The 20639-nt window shown below is 41.2% G+C and overlaps 1 protein-coding gene across 1 annotated transcript in view; it reads right to left on the bottom strand.

Annotated features, from left to right (window-relative positions):
• Positions 1-20639, bottom strand: part of CELF2 (CUGBP Elav-like family member 2) — a 486548-nt gene that overhangs the window by 358683 nt on the left and 107226 nt on the right. The window lies entirely within an intron of this gene.

Raw genomic sequence — 20639 nt, 5'->3', positions numbered from 1 at the left:
AGGGCTCAGAAGGTCTGACGGTGACATGTCCTGCACATGTGAAAGATGCTCCGTGAAATGGGAAGCAGCATAATCTGCTCAATCTCCAGTGCAATCCTGGTCTCTTACTGACCTTTAATACGATGACGACTAACATGCTGAGATTTTAAAATGTGTTCTCACCGGAAGAGAGACTCCAAGAGGGGACAGATGAGTCGTTTAAATGACCTTAAAACTGAAAATGAACAAAATGGGTACAGTGTAGGCAATGTATTGTAGTGGTCAGGAGCACAGCCTCTGGAGTGAGTCCACTTGGGCTGGAATCCCAACTCCACAACTTACTAGCCGTGTGATCTTAGACAAGTCACTTTAAACGGAGATAATCATAATATTTACCTTAAAAGTGTGATTGTGAGTGTTAAATGAGTTAATATTTATCAGATGCTTAGAACAGCGCCTGGTAATAATTAGTACCATGTAAGTGTTTATTAGAGTAAAAAAATTTTTTTTAGATTTCATCTTTTTTTAAACTTCACCTTTTCCGAAAAGAAAAATAGGGCACGTAGGCCTGTGAGTGACGTCACACAGCACGGGAACCCTTTCTGACCTCGTCATAATTTGGAGCCAACTCCCAATTTCCAACAGTCTAACGAGCAGCCAATATAATTCGGAGGAAAAGAAAAGGGGTAAGTTTTGTTGTATACAATCAATTTTTATACTTACTACTCTCTTAAATGGAAGAAACACATCCAAATAGGAAAGAAAAAAATCTTTCCCAAATGATACTTGAATAAACCTGAACAAATGAAAGCTCTGTAGGTAATGTGGCCCTCTGGATAGAGTGACACACATGCGACACCATTAACGAGGATCACGTGCAGTCCTGAGGGGAGAGACAGCCCCCCAGTTGGCCCTCTTTATGCCTTGTTTCCTCCTTTATGTGCAATTTCATCTTTCTGGGGCCTATATAAATCTCTCTCTGCCTGTATTATCTTCCCATTACGAGCGAGCAGCCATAATGACAGCCACCTGTTTTAATGACAGAGCCAGGATGTCATCATTTTCAGCCGAGTGTTGTTAATCTAAGTAACCTTTCCCTCCAGGAATGCCATCCCCACCCTCGTGCAGTTATGAGCCATTTCCAGAGCACCTGTTCCCCCTCTAGTTTTAAAAGGTAAATTCCTCCCAAAGGGGTCCCCCCCACTCAGACCCCAATCCCCTGCTACGCCATCTGTATAAATCTTGCACTTTTGTCGCTATGGTTTTCTCAATCAAACCAGCAGGGGGAAAAAATGGAAGATGGAAACATATTGTTGGAGAATGCACATGAACATACTGTAATAGCCCAGTCAGAAATTTGTCAACATACTTAACTGCCACCTTCCTGGGCTTCTATCCTGGAACAGCTGCTGGTGCTGCAGACAGTCCCCTGATGTCACCAACTCCTGGACATCAGGTATGCGATATCCACATCTCCATGGTGTCTAACGCCAGTGACTGCCATGAACGCCATTTGCCACTCAGATACACACAGGGCTGCACAGAGCTCTCGCCACCTCCAATTAGCCCGAGTGACATTCCCAGGCTCACTGCCACTGTTGCGTCAGTGAGGCTCAGACCGCACCACTGTCGAAGCTGTCCTGGGGAGCCCGGCTATGTCCAGCCCATGTGGCTCTCAACTTGCCCACGGCCCTCGAGACTACACAGGCCTCAGGTAGGAGCTGGCTTGTCCTCTTTCCAGCCTAAAGACCATAGGCAAGTCTCGTCCTTCTCTGACAAAAGGCTGTGGTGAGGACAGGTGGCATATGCCAGGGTTTGGCAGACAGCAGGTTCTCAGTACATGTTACCTACTCCCCTCCTTCCCTCTCCCGGGAGCACCTAAGTCCTGACTGTCCTGCAAGGCCCAGGCCGACTCCCACCTCCCCCATGAGGTCTTCCCTGACTTGCTAGCTCTCACTGCTCTCTTCCTGGCCACACTAGGAAGGAGTCCCCCTCTTCTTCTTCTTCTTCTTCTTCCTCGTCTTCGTTTCTTATCTATGCTGTTGCACGCATACAACACCTCATGACACTGTGGAAGTGCAGGTGGCAAGGCAGGAGGGCGGCGGAATGCAGTCAGCTCAGCTGTCCCCATCGGCCACCCTACAATCCTGGCCCTCCTGCCCAAGTGTCAGGCTCATTATTAGCAGCACCCCCTGCTCCTGGTCCATCTCCCTACTGGTCCAGTCTACTCATGGGTTGAACATCCAGGTGACCGATCGATGCCACCAGTCCCATGGATTGATCTGAATCCACACACACTTTTCCCTTCTTCTATCCTGTTTAAACAAAAGCATTCACTCTCCTCTCGTAGGCTCATTCTCCAACTATGCTTTACATCCCATGCCTCCTTACCTACTTGGGGACTGTTCCTCTTTTCCTGCCCTTCCTACTGATTCCCTTTATGCATTTAAGCATGTGTAAGTCTCCCATGTCTTTAGGAAACATCCCACCTCAAAGTCCCTTATTTCTTACCAGCCACCCCTGTCTCTCTCGTGTCCCCTTTGAAGCTGACTTTATTAAATGAATCCTCTAAATTTGCTCACTTGCAACTCACGTCTAAATCTACTCCAATCTGGCTATCTCCTTACCTCTCAGGTCAGTTCTGCTGGACACACCTCTTCACTGCTCCTCCGTGCATATAATTACTGAGCTGCCAGTCCAGGCCCTTTGCTCTTCACATGCAAAATCCCTTCCCCGGGTCAAAAATGCTGTCACACTTCAAAGAAAATCTGTTTGGTAATGACTTCCAAAATTATCGCTCCACGGAAGTGGTCAACAGTACCAAATGCTGCCAAGAGACCAAGCAATATACGTACTGATGTGTCCGTGTATGCGATTGGATTCAGCTATATACACGGGTCACTGGCAACCTCTGTAAGGTTTTATCGGTGGCGATTAGGGCCACAGCTCTCATGTGGATTGGCTACCTAAACCCAGTGAGGCAAAGTGACTGAAGAGGCTCAAAGTCACACACCAGTGCCAGAATAGGGACCCATAACTACCCATTTAATATGTGCCCAAGACACGCTGACGATGTTATTTCATAGTCAGTATAGACTGAGCTTTCCTCCTTTGTGGACAGATTACTTCCCTTTAAGGCACGGCCAGTTACAGAGTCAATCCATTCAGGAGCCAACTCGGGTAGGTGACAGAACTAGTTCTGTGAGAAGAGTGATTTGCCCAGGGCTGTAGAGTCCTTTTAGAAGACCCTACTCTTTCCAAATCCAGTCCCAGGTCAGTCACCCTTCTGTTCCCTATCATAACCTACTCATTCTAGTAAGAAGTACGCACTTCAGTTTCTGCTCCTGCTGTCTTATCTAGGTCCCAGATTTACACACCCTTCTCCTTTCGAAGCTCAACCAACTCTTCTTTCAGCCCAGTGTGGGAATTCTGCCCTTCACGGAGTCATTTGATAGTGATAGCTGTGTCTTGACTCACTGGAGCAGACCTATGGTGCCTGCCGTGAGCCTGCCCTGGGCTTGCACTCTGGTTCCTCTTAGCCACAGTGGCACACTTTTCAATTACAAAGAAGAAAAAAATTAATTACCACATTTTTCTTGGCCCTGTAATTTCTTTCTTCTTCATCCTCATGGTATTAATCCACATCACCACAAAAAACTAAGAGTTTGTCTTAGAACACAGCATTTACCTGCAGCAAAAATAACTCCCCATCAGATTGCGATTTGGAGTCATACCTGAATAAGCAGCCTTTATAATCGCCTCTGATGATTCTCACCTACTCATGTCGTTGTATCATCCTTCCTCTGAGTATGGACTGAGCCATGGGACGCATTTATAACAAAGAGAGCACAGTAGCAATGAAGGATGTCACTTGTGATAGTAGGTTATAAAAAGACTGTGACTGCCCTCTTGCTGGCCCTATCTTATTCTTACTTTTGTTTGCTACAATGGAAGCCAGTTTCCCTATGGAGAGGCCCACGTGGCAAGGAAGTGGGGGAGGCCCCAGTCCACAGAAAACCAGGAAGTGAAGCCCTTAATCCAGTAGCCCACAGAAACGGAATCCTTCCAACAGCCATGTGAATGAGTTTTAAAGTGGATCCTTCCACGGTGGAGTTTGCATATGAGATCGCAGCCCCAGCCTAAACCTTGGTTGCAGCTCTGTGAGAGACCTGGAAGCACAAGCCCTCAGCTAAGCCATGCCCAGGTTCCTGAACCAGAGAAGTGGAGATAAACTATGTTTGTTGCTTTAAACCTCTAAGTTTTGGGGTAATGTGTTATACAAAAACAGGTTCAAGAGTAGGGAAGGACATATACAAGACAATTTTTTTTTCTGAATCCTAAATCAAAATGAAGAAAGATAAATGGCTGAAATTCAAAGAGGATGACAAATGTGGTGTTTGTAAGGGTCATTTGATTTTTGATTTCTAAGGTTGACCATTAACAGGAAAATAACACTCATATCCTTCACTTATCACCACCCCAACAGAATAAAGGGAAGAGATAATTAGCTGTCGCTTGCTTGGTTGTTGCTTACTTCTTTTAAGTAGCTGTTTTGGGCAAATGGAAAGTGAGCCTAGTATCCAAGTGCAGTGGTAGCATTAATGAATTCCCCAAATATCCTTTTTTTCTGGGGTAAATTTATTTTATAACTACCACCATCGCCAACGAAAAATTAAATCAATAAATCAGGATGAAGAAATTGTGAAGAGGAGCTGAGTCCTTCTAATGAAAGCAAGTGTGTATGGATGAATTCCCACTCCACTCTGTGACTGGCCGGCCACCCAGTTCTGGGGCCACGGAGGCCTAGAGACAGAGAGACGGTCGCAGGCTCCCGGGGCATGAAAACACTTTAGTGCTCCGCGTTCACCTTGGCCCCGAGTCTCTGCAGCACATCTCTCCACTCCTCCAGGAAAAAGGGAAGTAATCAGGGACAAGTTCCTTCTGCTTGCGTTTCTGGCAAGGAATAAGTCTTTCTAACTTATAAACGCTTTGCTGATACTGTCAAACTCTGCACCCTCAATGCTGGTTTCCCAGGCACCCCTTCATCCTCCAGAACATTACCCAGGCCCCAGAAAAAAGAACAAAAGGCCTCCCAGACTGTAAGTTACGAAGTTAACAGCCAGTCGTGGGAGTTAGAGAAGGCTGTTCGATAGAGAAATGGGCTTTTGAGGTTTTTACATTCACTGAATCAAGAAACAATCATGAGTGCTACAAAAGTTACATGATCAAATCCAGCAAATAAGCCAAAAAAAAAAAAAAAAGAAAGAAAGAAAGAAAAAGAAAACAGAAAAGGAAACAAAAATCCCACAACATGTATTTTTGTGAAGAGTCCCTCCCTTCACACTTCCCCCCCCCACACACATATAAACACCTTCAGATCCATGCTGACATGCTCTCACGTGATAACTACCTACGTCATGAGATGTATCAGAATAATGAACGAAAGTAACCACATGCTATTTCTATATATTCCTCTGGTTCGGTTCATGTATTTGAAATATCTGTGTGATTTACTGAATGTTGTACTCTTCATTCAAATATATTAGTGGGATGTACACAAAGCCACTTTGGTTAAACTAAACTCCTTGCTATCTGTAAATAACCAGAAGTAATTTTTCCATTTTTGTCCGGATTGTGGACATCTGCTGTCCTTACCTCAAACTGTTCACCACACACCTCTTCCCCCACCACCAAGAAGCCAGTCATTTCCCCTGTTTTCCAGTCTAGGATGTAGATAGTCCCAGACAATCCACACCGCTCTGAATGATTCATTGATAACTGGGAACCAACTGGAACATTGGGGACTCATATATATCGAATAACCAAAGAGCAACACACTGTTAGTCTTTTAAAAAGCTAATTGGATATAACAGAACTATTGATGTCCAAAGATCGAAGTTTCCTCGTGCCAGCCGTAAGTGCTGAGGTAGCCGCTACGCAGAGCTGTGTGCTCTCTCATGCTTACCTTTTCTTTTCTTTTCCCATATCCTCATGCATAATAAATCTGGATGGCATAAAATTTAGATATTAGCTTGGGGACCTAAGTCAAGAGTGAAATACCAATTTTCAAAAACTATCGCTAATCTTTGATCTATCTGTGTTGTTGGCTGACACGTAGCCAGTGCTGGCTTTTCCACTTCTATTTGAATCATGCACTTGCTGCCCTCCATCGCTTTTCCTCTCCCTCCCTCCCTTCAATGAATACTTATTAAGTATCTGGTACGTACCAGGCACTGTAAGAGGTGCTGGGAATACAATGTGACCACACTGATAATGTAGATACTGCCAGTGCCCTGCTTTTATGTCCAGAGTTTGCCCTGAAGGTTACCCACAGATCCTTCCCTGGAAGCCCATGGATTCCTGCCTTTTTCTGCCTTCAGAGAGGGCTTTCTCCAGCCCTAAGAGGGCCTGGTCTGAGCTTGGGGAAGACTGGGTACCCAAGAACAAATGCCCCTGGAGCGATGTTAACCACTGAAGGGCAAGGCAGTATGGGAAATACTACAAGAGCGTTCCACAGGGTCCCTGTGGTCTTGAGTCCCTGTTGCCCAGGCAGTAACCCACTCATGAACATATTTTTACTGGCTGTCCTCCCTCCATGCCTCACTTCCCTACTCCCTCATGCTCTTGGACTTCAATCCTTGTCTCAGGTTCTGCTTTGGGGGAAATTCACTAAACTTAAAAATTCAATGGGGAAAAGTAACTCTGAATTGTCACAAAACTCCTATTTTTTTTTTTTTCCTAAGAAGGAGAACAGCAGAATGCGATCATACTAACTGAGAATCCTCTAAACCTAAGTTGCCTGGTACATTTGCAATGGCATTTTAACATATCCATAAAAGTCACAAAAATCCATAAAGCATTCACTATATGACATTTGAAAAAAATGTAGAAAACAGGCATATCCTCTGAAAGAATTGCCATGCAATGCCTTAAATACAGTGCACTAGCATTTTTCATTCTCCAAATTTAAAGATAATCCTTTGGTATTTGGGTCTTTGAACTGGCTGTACTGTTCAGCTTTTTGTTAAACCTAAATAACATTTCCTAGTCTGCAAAACAGAATAATACCCTGAATCAGCCAAATTCTACTTGGTACACTTTACTTGAATGCTATTTTTCATCAACATCACATGCCTATTAGAAAACAAAGAACAGCTGGCTTTTCACTAAAGTGATTATTTTTCATTACTGAATTCTGAATATTCAATGGTACCTGTCTCTCTCTGTCTCTCTTGAGTCATTCCAAATTAGATTGCTATATTCAAGACAGCCCAGTTTACTTTAGTAGAGGGGACAGGATGACTGGGAATAGAGGAAAAAGGAGAGAAGTAATATTGCTTCTATAATACTTTTCAGTTTCATATAGAATAAATAAAACAAAGACAATTTTAACATCCATGCTGTCAATAAATGTCAGTTTCCATGAATTAGCTATATAGCCTGTGAATTGACTATAGTTTTGAAACAGATTCCTGAATATGAATACACACACACACACACACACACACACACACACACACGTATATATTCATACTGTCATACCACCTAGACTTAGATTGTCTACAGTCATGGATACAGAATGAGATTATCTGGGAACTCAATTACTTGACATAAATAAGACTTCATATATGTAAAATAAAAGTTTCTAATAGCCAAACTCTGGTCTCTGCTTCAATGATAGCTACTCATCATAAGCTCAGAACTGAAAGTCAAATCTTGATTGACACTGTATTCTAAACTTGTATGAACTCAATAACATAGCATTGCCTTTATATAGTTTTCAATCCACAGACTCTACAACAGTTTTACAGTAACTCAGAGTTTGAAGAGAAATTACTCCTGCAGTGTCAGTTTCCAAAACGCTTCGTAGCATCTTCTCAAAAAGTAAATTGTAACAAGCCAACCTGAGATAAGGTAGAATGATATAAACAAAAGCACCACATTCCTGAAGATATGGATGTTGAACTTAGAAAGGAACTGTTACTTCTTTCAGACAGAGGTGACTGGTGGTTCTGTAGTCCCTTGCTGCCCATAGGGTGGTCTGAAGACCAGAATCCTCAGAACTCCTATGGCAGTTGTTAGAAATGCAGAGTTCACACCGCAGCCTATGTGAATCCGAATGTGCATTTCAATAAAATCCTCTGGCCATCTACATGCACATTGAGATGTGTGAAGCGCTGTTGCACACAACACTTGCTTGGGCACTTGGTTTTCACTTAGTGAGAACAAGGTTATGGTGGACATACTGGAAATGAAGTTATTTTTCCCAGGGGCAGCTGTGGGAGGGGGACAGAAGTTACCAAAGGAGGTGAGGAGGTGCAGACAACCAGAGAGCAGTTATGGCTCTCCCCACAGGCCCTGAAATAATAACGGGACTCCACCTCCACCAAGCAAATATTGGCTTGTCCACCAAGCCCACACAGTGTGGTTGTAAGGACTTGCTTTTGACTCTGATGTTCAGTCTGTTTGTCTGTAAAACAAGGGGATGACATAAAGTAAGTTCCAGCCAGCTCTGTCTACCATTCGACATTCAAAATATAACAGGCAGGGTGTGTACTGAAGGGAAAACATTCACACAGTATAAGAAAACTGACGCATTTCCCATGGAGCTTACTTTGTGATCTTGGACAATTTTTATGTTAAAATGTGATCATTATTCCACTTACAGTGACTATTTCTTATCTGTTTCTTTTTTTAAAGGAAAAGTGTTTATTTATTGAAAAAAATTTAATCTATTATTTTTATGGAGTGAGAGTAACCATTTCTTTACCTTTGTTCCTTCTAAAGGTCTTTTATTCCTTCTTTCCACTTTATAAAAATCAACTATAATGCACATGTATATCAGAGAAGGGGGAGAATCCAAAGGGAGTGGAAGAGGAAGACAGAAGGGTGAAGCATATGAGAAATCTTTGCAGTCACTGGGTTATGAAAATTCCTGAAAACCACTCTGACTTCATTTTGTACTCCAGGCCTAGTCCTTTTCACAGGGTCTCATTTTCCAACTCTAAAGTACTACGTTCTCTTACTGTAGCTAGAAACAGGAGGATCACTTTGTCACCCTCATCAGCATCCCTGTGTGATGCGTGAATATCCACACACACCAACAAACACAATTTAAAATCTGCATGGCTCAAGAATCCCTGGGCTTCTGTGTTGCACAAGTGACCGGGTAGCCACTTTATATTATACGTAAGGTTTTCCCTTAACTGTTACACATATAAAGTTGTTCCAAAGCATCCTCAAACTCATCTCTGCCCTTTTATAGGACATTTGGATTTAGAAAATTTAGGCAGTACTGGAACTGGCTTACAAAATGAAGAGCTAAAATGTCGCATTCAACTTGGGTTTCAATTCACCCTGGTATGCAAGGGAACTCTTGCATCATGCAAGCTGAACTTGGAGAGGACTGCCTCACTGCACAGTGTCAACTGCCAGAGCTTCGGGCAAGAACCCAGAAAAGATGAAACTCCAGACATGATGGAATTAGCCAAGAAGTACCAGGCCAAGATGAGAAAGGCCAAATGCGAGCAGGCAGAGAGCACAATTCTGCTACCAGCACGACTCCTCTAACAGGGTCACCTACCAAAGTTTTATTGTGAAAGTCAGGAACGAGATAGCAATTGAGGTCCATGCACACTTAAAAGGGAAGCACAGTCTCTATCTAAGTTACCCCCAGAGAACTCCTGTTTTATTCTCCTGAGAAATTGCTAGAATGACCTAGAAGCCATTGGAATATTACATTTATTTCTGCTTCAACATTTGTCCTCAAGGACTCCCCAGTTTGCATCTTGCCTAATTTGACAAAGGGTGCCCCCAGGAAAGACAACTGCAAAACCTATTTTTGTGGACAAAGTGACTTCAACGAAACTCCCAGGCAAACAACTTCCAAGATGCTTATTCCCAGACCCTCCAGTTCCGTGTTAGGAAGCACCTTCACCCCCACTGCAAAGTTCATCTAGACATCAAGCTTCTGTCTCTCACTCATTATAAAACAACCCTCTTTGTAGCCCCATGTTTCCCCAAAGCAATTCATCCAGACTGCCCTGATTTTTGGTGGTGTTACTATGACACCCCCAAACTGGAAACTTGATTATTTGGGCTGCTCTCGCCTTCATCACCTAAGTTTTAGTGATGTGTTTTCCCCACTATTTTCTATAATCAACTAGTGCCTTTTTCTTTCTGCAATGACAATTTTTGCTCATGCATTTATCACCCTCACTTGGACTATTTACAAAAATCCTAACCTCCTAGTTACCCATTAAGCCATTTGGCGGCTATTTGAACCCCCTACTATGTAATATAGGCCCTGTGCTAAGTTTTGAGGATAAAAAGGTGAGCTAAATGGATTTGGTCCTACTCCTCCGGGACTCGATGGGCTGGTGGAGCTCTTCTCATTGGATACCATCTGATTAACCTTGCCAACACACTCTGAATCATATACCCATCCTGTTCCAATGCCTCCAATGGCCTCCTGAAAAGAAAACAACACAAACCCAAAGCAAATCTCGTCTGTCATTTTTAAAGCTTGCAGGCTGGCTTCTACCAGCTTCTCTAATCTCATATTTCATTATTGTCTCAACAAACCATCTGGTTGAAACCGGCTGGCTGAATCTCCGTTTAAGGACACTCCACATCCCTTGCTCTTTGATCTGTTACTGCTATTTCTTTTCCCAGAAGATCTATGTCGTCCATTGTGATATTTTTCTAATCGCCATACAAAAAAAATTGTCTGTCTCTTGTGAACTTAGTCAATTTATACGGTACTTAATGTACACAATAAAATCTTTTCATCTTATCACATGGCAGACCCTGGGATCTAAGGAAGAATATACTTTCTCTCACTATCAATCAGATTTCCGCTTTGAGGATCATTTGGGTCTCACAGGCAGGGATTACCGTACCTTGTATCCTCCATAGGACCTCATATATTTCCTGCCCACATGGGTGCTCTATGACGCAACTAGTAATAATGATATGGTTACTACCCACAGATTCATTTTAAAGTTTTATTATTTATTATTTCCCTAAGCATCTTCATTATTCAGTAAATATTTAAATCATGAACTATCCACAGAAACCTAATGTGAAAGCCTAATGTGGGGACGATTTCCCTTTACTTTGGAAGAACTTGGTATACTCTAATGACTTGTGAGCCACCAGGTGTCACTCTTGCAGATGCTTGCCTGAGATCCACAGGTCTGAATGGTGAGGGAGGGTCTCAAACGCTGCACTGTGGTGTTAAAACAGGATTTCCACTTATTCACTGGATAATCATGCTCCCAATCTGGATTTCTTTAGAATCCTTTATGTAGCTCAGCATTACTCCTTCAAGTTACATCCTATAGGGGGTTAAGGCTGAATAAGGAGGAACTCCTACACGTAGAGGGTTAAGGATGAACAGTCAGGCTAAATGGTGAATTTATTTTCTCTGTTGGCTTGTGTCACTGCCTCAGTTTGGTTTTATATAGTGTTATGTGAGTTTAATGTTGCTTATTTGAAAAATGAAAACAACTTATGATGCTTGAGTGGTCTGGGCCCAAAAGGAAATCTGTATATTTGCCAGAAGAAGGAAAAGGGAAATACCTAACAGAAACATTTACATAACCTAATCTAAAAAAAAGGTTTACAAGGTTTAAAATTATGTGTCTAAAAATGAGAGTGAATTTTATTAATTTATATGTTCTTGGTAGCTTGATAACTCCAAACGTCAATGGAGGCAAATGTTTAAGAAGGTATACAAACGGAACCAGCCCTGACTAGGAAGAGAAGCTCTCTCACCTGGCATTTTGTCAAAGCTCAGTGGACAGCAACAGCGGAGAGCCTTCAAGGAAGCCAGAACACCCTGATCGCAGATGCCTCCTACACCCACGTGGTATTAAGTAAATACGACAAAGCTACATCTAACATAGAATTTTATCTTGGCAGTGTCCCTTTAAATACAAAAGAAAATGAACGATGGAAGATAATGACGCAAAACTATTTACTCAAGAGGCTGTAATGGCTCTTAGGAAGCTCAGGTCGGGAATTCTCCTTTATTCTGCACTGGTTCTGCTTTCTGCAGGCTGCATGTGTGTGTGCACGCGTGTGTGTATGCATGTGTATGCACGCACGTGTGTGCATGCATGTGTGTGTGCCTGTGTGTGTTTCCCTTCAATCCTCTCAAGAGGTGCAACTTTTGCATAGCAAATAAGGAATTCTAATTGCAAAATTTTATCTTCCATGGAAACCACTTTCTACCCCCTTGCTCTAGAAGCTCTGGAGATATGAATGCTTCCACAAACAGAATGAATAAAGCCCCGATTCTCTATGGTGACACATTCAGGAAACAGCAGGTTTTATCTTAAAGCAGTTCAACGGCTACACAAACGCTCTCATGCTCAAATAATGAAATTCTCAAATTGGGATAAATGTGCTTTTAAGATTTTTATTTTGATCATTTATTTCAGGTAACACTTGTGGATAATATAGCATAGCGTTGGATTACTGAGCAGATAAGGAAAATCTAAAAGGAAAAAAAAATGAGGGCAGGCCTTTATTAAATTTTAAAGTAAGCCTTTGCTATACTCTTATAAAGAGCCAAACCGGGTATCAGAATCTCTGGAGACCACCAGTATAATTTCTTTATCATGTTCCATTTAAAATTTAATTATGTAGTCTACAGCAAGAAGAATTTGAGCAGTTTAAATAGGTCATGCAGTGAGTAACTTAACAATATTCTAAAGTTTTCCTTGTAAAGATTGTTTCTTTGATAGTCAGTTACACATCAGAACACTATATTATAAAACAAGCGTAATTTAATTCAGTCAGTACAGACTCTTATATACATCTACAAAGAATGAAATGTTTTGATTTAGGTAATTTGGAGAATTAATGAAAACCATGTTCCTGATAGAGCTGGCCATGATAAATGGGGAGTATTTGCATAATATTCTTTTGGGTAATTGTTATTTTCGTGTATTATAGCAAGGTCAAGGGAATTTTATATTTAAGTTTTGGGTATTTTGTTTTAAATCAATAATATTTCATAGCAAGGCAAAAATCTAGCCACTGAATAATTAATATCTGAATCAGAGGCTCACTTGGCCTATGTCTTGATCCTCCTTCATTCCCCATCTTAAATTTCAACCAGCACACAACTCGAATTGCCTTATAATAAAATAACAAGGTAAACACAATTTTGAACACGTTTCATGTATCACTTCATTTCATTCTCAGAACAATTTCATTCTCAGAACAGTATCATTACCCCCACTTCACAGATGAAGAAAAGGAGGCACAGAGAGGTTAAGAGACTTATCCAAGGTCACAGAGCTAATAAGTGGCCAAACTGGGATGTGAATACATGCTGGAGTTTGGCTTCAGGGCATATGTGCGGAACCATTTCACCAGGCTGCTTCTTATAATGCCATAAGGGTTCTATTTTGGATATGGACACCATCCAAGTGTTGGTAAAAAAATAATTAGCATAATGCTATCTTTGAATAATCCACTATAATAGCTACCAAGTAATGATTGTGTGCTGTGTGCCAGGCTATGAGCTAAATACGTTATAAAGATTATCTTTTCACAGTGACACTATAAGATAGATATTACACTTTTTTTCCAAATTTACAAATAAAACATGGAGGCAGAGGTATTAACTACCTTGCTCAAGGTCACATGACTAAGAAATGGCAGATACAAGATTCAAGTGTGTCTGAGCCCAAAGCCCAATCTCTTAACCTCCATACTAACATACACCTAACAACAAAGGCTCTGAACAGTTTGGTAACAGTTAGATTTAGATTAATATCTTTCCAGCCAACAAGATGAATCTTTCTGGGTGCCAAGATTATAAAACACTGAGCAGAGTAGGAAGGATGACAGAAGGCAGAAATCATCTATCTGGTCTGACACTGGTTTTTTGGGAGAAGGTTTTTCAAAGCTCCCTCCCTCCTTTCCTATTATAGACTGAATGTTTGTGTCTCCCTGTCCAAACTCATATGTTGAGTCTTAACCCCCATGTGAGATGAGGTTTAGATGAGGTTCTAAGGGTAGGGTCCTCATGATGGGATTTGAGCCCATACAAGAAGAAAACAGAAGGCTTGCTCACGCTCTCCCCGCCACGGTGGCAGTCTGCAAACCAGGGAGTGGGTCCTCTCCTAGACACTGAGTCTGCCGGCACTTTGATCCTAGACTTCCCAGCTTCCAGTACTATGAGAAACACATCTTTGTTATTTAAGCGACCCGGTCTCTGGTCTTTGGTCATAGCAGCCCAAGCTTAGATACTTCCCAATTCAAACTTTCATTAATTCATTTAAACATCTATTCACTCAGTCCAACTTACACAAATATTTATTTAGGGCCTACTATGTTCCAGGCATTCCTAGGCAGTGAGGATAAATAACAAATAATAATGTGATCTCAGTGTGTATCCTATTTTGGAGAGGGATAAAAGTACTCTTAAATTACATTATCAGGTGACTTTAAATGCCAGGATAGGTGCTAGTGCCAAGGGCTTTGAAAACTGACAGAAGGAGCATAAAACTCTTCAGGGCAGATACAGCTTTGTAGGAGAAATGGCATGTAAGATGTAACTAGAATAGTGGTGGAATAACTTTTCTGTAAAGGCAAATAGTAAATATTTTCAACTTGCTGAACCATACAGTTTCTGCTACAATTATTCAACTGAGATGTGGCATAGATTCACATGTAAACAGATCTATGGGTATGGCTTTGTTCCAATAAAATCTATTTACATGAACAGGCTGCAGGCTGGGTTTGGTCTGCAGGATAGAATGTGCCAACCCTGGTCTAGAAGAATGAGTGGGAGATAGTTTGGGAGGGAAGAAAAAGAATAGAGAAATGACAGGGGATTTTCAAGTAGAAGGAGAAAGAAGTGCAAAGAACTGGAAACCAGACCTCAGTTTTCTTATCTCTAAAATAGGATCTCACATAGTCATTCAACAAATATCTACTGACTGCCAGCTGTGTTCTGAGTCCTGTGAGTAGAGAAATAAACAAGAAAGGCAAAGGAGACATTGTTCTGGGGAGGAAGGGAAGGAGTGAGATAATATATAAATGGACAAATAAATGAACAGATAATGACAAGTGCTCTGTGGACAATACCATATGGTTATGTGACAGTGAGTAACTGTGTTGTGGAGGGGATTACATAGAATAGGCAGGTCTCTGAGGAAGTAAGAGGGAAGAAATGCCAGCAGTCAGGAAAAAATAAAGGAGAAATTGGATGTGGTCAGATACGCATGTGATGACTAGAGCTGCTGGAGCAATACTGTAAGCATGAAGCATACCATACTTAACGTTAAGGATGGAAGAGGAGAAAAAGGGAAGGTACCAGGGAAGGTTACTGAATTAACCTTGGGCCTTCTCCAACCTCTTGAACTATAGCTACAAACTCAATCTCCATTTTCCATCCTGATATAGCTACAGTGCCTTTTAAGTGGATCAACCTGAGAAATATAATAAAGAGGAATATTTTAAGAGAAAGGTTCATGCTGGAAATAATTCAGCCACAGATCACAAGTGGGGGATGCATTGTAAAAGGTTAGGAGGTGGGCAGGGAGGAAGAGACAATACATCTCACTCACTACTGTGGCCTCAGAGTCAATATGCAGTGTGATGGCCGGGCGTTGGAAACTGGAAATTAGGCAGTGTAAGGTTTGGAAAGCAATCACCGATCACAAGAGGGACTGATTTTTTATTGTTAGCCAAGTAGTGAATCTGGGAGAGGGGGTCTCTGGGGATTGCAAGGTTTGGGGATACCATGGGGTTCTATGGGGAGAACTTGAACTCTTCTTTTCTTTCCCCAAATGCATTCTATTGATTTGCCTAGATTACTCTTCTTAAAGAAAAGCTTAGATCATTCCCCAAGCTCCTCTTCCCACCTCTGCACTCCAGCCAACAAGATGTCACCACTTCCTGTCCCTGCACACCTCCCCTGGTCTGCAAGATGAGGGTCCCTCTGTGTGGATTGCACAGCCCCCTCCACTGCCACCTGCTTAAATCTGACCCATCTGTTCAAGTCCTGCTCAGAAGGTTGACTCATGATGCTGTCCTTACTTCCACTCATCAGAAGTGGCCTGTCTCGTTGCTGAAATCCCTTAGTTCCTTGTGTCTTTCTATCTCTCTTCTGGCATTAAACACTTTACTAGCGCTATGGTTATCTGTACCTGTATACGAGATCAGACTACTTATGGGAGGTGATGTGTTCTCTTTCTTTTCTACCACCGTACCTACAACCGTCTTTGGCACACAGCTAGTGCTCCAAGCACCGTTGTTGAATTAATGAATAAATGATGGGTTTTGTAAATACTGAACTAAACCAGACTTGGGTCCCAGGTAAGTTGAAGGAATTTCTTAGGGATTATAAAGGAGACAGGAAATGTTCATCAGTTATAGATTACTTAATAAGAGTTTGGCCTGGAACTACTAAGATTTTGTTTTTCTTACTTCCTCCACTCCCGAGGCTCTGAGAGCCACTTTTCTACTATGTTTCTATGAGTTTCATTGTTTTTTATTTTTTATTTTTTAAAAGATTCCATACATGAGCAATGCCATACGGTATTTGTCTTTCTCTGTCTGGCTTATCTCACTTAGCATAATGTCCTCAAAGTCCACCCATGTTGTCACAAGAGCAGGATTCATTCTTTCTCGTGTCCGAATAATATTCCCCTGTGTATCTAGCCCACTTCTCTATGCATTCCTCCATTGACAGACAATGGAAACTTAAGTAGTTTCCATATCTTGGCTGTTGTGGATAATGCTGCAATGAATATGAAAGTACAGATATCTGTTTGAGATCTGTTTTCATTTCCTTTGGATACGTACCCAGAAGTTTTAATGCTGGATCATATAGCAGTTCTTTTTTAAATTTTTTGAGAGACCTCCATACTGCTTTCCCTTATATGGCCACACCACCTTATATTCCCACCAGCAGTGCACGAGGGTTCCCTTTTCTCCACTTCCTCACCAAGATTTGTTATCTCTTGTCTTTAATGATGGCCATTCTGACAGGTATGAGGTGATATCTCATTGTGAATTTCCCTAGTAGCTAGTGAAGTTGAGCACCCTTTAATGTAACTGTTGGCCATCTGGTTGTGTTCTTTGGAAAAATATCCATTCAGGTCCGCTGCCCATTTTTTAATCAGATTGCTCTTTTGCTATTGAGTTGTGTGAGTTCTTTACGTATTTTGGATATTGAGCTTTTATTAGATATAAGATTTGCAAATATGTTTTCCCATTCAGTAGGTTGCCTTTTCATGTTGTTGATGGTTTCTTTTGCTGTGCAGAAATTTTTCAGTGTGATGCAGTCCCACTTGTTTATTTTTGCTTTTGTTCCTTTTGGTTTCGGTGTCACTAACATTTTTATCTTCTAATTTCTAAAGGTCTTTCAGAAGATAGCATTTTGTATTTAGGACAATGAGAAATATGAGATTCTGTTACCTACCACAGCCATCCACACGACACTGAACAGCTAACTTAAAACCCTTCTAGAAACACAAGTGGGGAATTGAGCTGGCAGAGCTACTTCGGTTCTCTTTGCTTCCACTTTTTCCCCTTGCTGTCACCGGACCAGTCACACCTATGACTGAGAATGTGGTCAATCAGAAAGTTCAGTCTCACTACATGGAATCTATTCAGCTCAAATTTCAGGTCACAAAGATCAATCTTTTAAACAAGGATTCTATATGTGAAACTGCAATGCAATTAGTGACTTCTATCTCTGATAGTCACACAAACCAAGCAGTTCTATCAGCTTGGCAGAGGGTCTCAACTAGGATTTCTCTGGTGTGTAGCAGTACCCTAGGAATTGGGGCTCCCGTTGTTTATTCCGTTGAATACTTGAATTCCTTATTCCCTTCAAAGAAGGCATAGAAAAAAAACATCGAGTTATTAGATTACAAGACAAGAACAGAAGTTGTGTTGTTTTTAAGTCTTTAACTTTTTCTTCCATAACTTCCATAACTTTTGCCCCTGCCTCCCCGGGTTTCTGTGAAATCTAGTAAAAGATGGCATCTGATTTATGTACTTAATTATGTGAAGCTTCATTTACTGATACTTCACATTCCTTGAAGAGCATCTTGATTTCTGGGTGCTGCATTTTAAGAACCAGCTTGTGCATCTCTGCTATAGAACTTAAGAGACGTCTATTAAGGTTTATTAAGTCGCTTTATTTTCCATACTGTTTAGTTTATGTTGAGAAACAGTAGACTATGTTAGCAAGGAATTAAAATGCTCTCTTTTTCAAGAACAGCCACTAATACTGCATGATTACATTAAAATCTCAGTTAATATAAACTTTGTTTATACCTTTACACTGCTATCCAAATAAAGTTTCATCTGTGTATAGGCATTTATATTAAAACCTCAGCTTATCATAACTAATTGAGTGCCTCTGTTCCATTTGAACAATTGGGGTTTTACCATGATTTCATTCAAACACATCTACCTAAACACTCCTTGTCATTAAAAAATATCTGGAAAGACATACTGGTAATAGAAAAAAATAAAATTCTTCAGATTGCTAAACTGGTCTTTGCTGCAGCAAAATAAAAGTGAGGGGTCACATGTAAGACTGGAAACAATCATTTTTACTGTTCAAGAAGGGGAGCCGTACGTCTCATTTCCACAACACTTCAAGATAAACAGGACAGCGCGAGTAGTGGCATGTAGCCCATTTAAATATTTGTTTTAATCCCAACAGGATCATCGGTTTGGATATTTATAATATAATTACAACGCTTAGTGCATGTTGCTCACATAATCTAATTTTTTCCTGGTGACATATTATTAGGAGGCTTTAATTTCAGCAGTGGCAAGAATTCAGGGACCCACTTAGGTTATCATCAGCAATGAGAACCAAACCTGCTGCCTGTTCACACACTGTGTGCACATATCTCATTTCAGCTTTCAGGCACTTTGAACTACCAAGACACAATCCACCGCTACACGGTTTGTACAGTTTCACAGAATAGTATCAACCAGCAACTTTACATTAATGCCATGTAAGGCAATTAAAGTTGAAATACTCTACCCTTGTGCCATCTTTGTAAATGGCCTTTCGGAAAATTTCAAGACAGTCAACGCCAATGAAAACCAAACCACTAAGGGGCTATAAAATGCCATCGTCTTCCTTCTCAGGCACATATCACTAGTTAGCAGGTGTGTGAATTGCAATTTTCTGTTTTTCCTAGATGTCACAGCATAAGCACGCTTTTATGACGAAAAGGATAAAAAAAACTCAAAGTGTCATGTTCCACTAATCATTAGCCGACAAACAAACAATGTAACTACAGGTGCCTGTTCTCAATAGTACGAAGGGTATCCAGGGCTCATCTGAACTTTCCCAGTGACAGGCTGAGGAAATTTGAGAAAAGGTTGAAAGCTGAATAACTGATTGAATTCCACAAGACTGTACAAAGACACCGACGCTAGCAAAAGAAGTACTCTGAATGCCAAGAGAAGTATCCATCGTCAAATAAATATATCGTTTCATGCTAATGTGAGGAAGGGAAATGATGGTCAATGAGTATATCCTGAACTGACCATGGAGGAAGTCGAAAGAATAGCCGAGGCTTCTTTAGAAGCATAATTGAGAAATAACTGATGCATTATTTCTCATGGCCTTATTGCCATGGCATTATAACCACTGAGAATTGCAGCTAGAATAGGATTGTTGTCATGTGTATTTTAAACAAGTTACAACATTAGAATAACAAAAGTTCATGAAAAGATAATAAGTAGGCTCGTTATTAAAATATCTCCCACCAAACTCAAGAAGAGAGCGAACTCTCCCTTGGGTAATAAACCGGCTACAAGAGGACATCATTCGCAGTGAATGCAGGGAGCGCCGCTTGGTAGTAACACAACTTAATAGAATTCAGGGTGCGCACCAGATTTCTCAGGCATCTGAGTAATTTTTATCTCCATGATTACAGCTCTGTGTGGGTCTCATCGGACATTATGAGGGTGATTTGCTCCTCAGCTATTCTAGAAAAGTTTGAAAGTCATTCTTGATTCCAATATTGGAGGATTAACTTCTTCATCACAAACACGGGCAGATACACAACTCGCTTTCTCCCTGAAAAGGACAGGATGCTTACGTATTCACAGTGCACTTTCTCCAGACTGAAGGCACAATGACAAACAAACAGTGGGGCTACAAACACCAGAATGCACGTCTGCTTTTAACCCTGTACACCGGCACACAGTTGAAATGTTTCTTTAGGACGTCATCCAAAGAATTAAGACATGGAGTAATTTAAATATTTGGATCACAGTAAACAGTTTTTGGGCAATATTAATCATGATCCTATAAGCAAAGATTTTCTTGACATAAAAAAAGCAACCAAATATACTTATCTCCTGTGACAGATGGTGACTATATGTGCTGTTCCTGTTCCCTAGCGCTGTTCATCATATTCTGCTCGCTCTTCTTTTTCTTGTTCCTGAGATTCTCTTGATTTCAATTTCCAACAGCTCCCGATACCCTATGCCCTACTCATTTGTTCACAAACGGTTACTGAGCACCTTCAAAGACTGAGGCACAATACTGGGTGCTGCATGCATGCCCAGTAAAATCTCAAAGTATTGCCACTCCCTTTCTTTCCTTTCTTTTTCTACTAATAAATAGTGGTAATCATTTGTGATGGCTAGTT

Source organism: Rhinolophus ferrumequinum (assembly GCF_004115265.2).
Source record: "Rhinolophus ferrumequinum isolate MPI-CBG mRhiFer1 chromosome 5 unlocalized genomic scaffold, mRhiFer1_v1.p scaffold_110_arrow_ctg1, whole genome shotgun sequence".
Lineage (NCBI taxonomy): Eukaryota > Metazoa > Chordata > Mammalia > Chiroptera > Rhinolophidae > Rhinolophus > Rhinolophus ferrumequinum.
The sequence above is the reverse complement of the archived record's forward strand: the minus strand, read 5'-3'. Positions and strand labels throughout refer to the sequence as shown.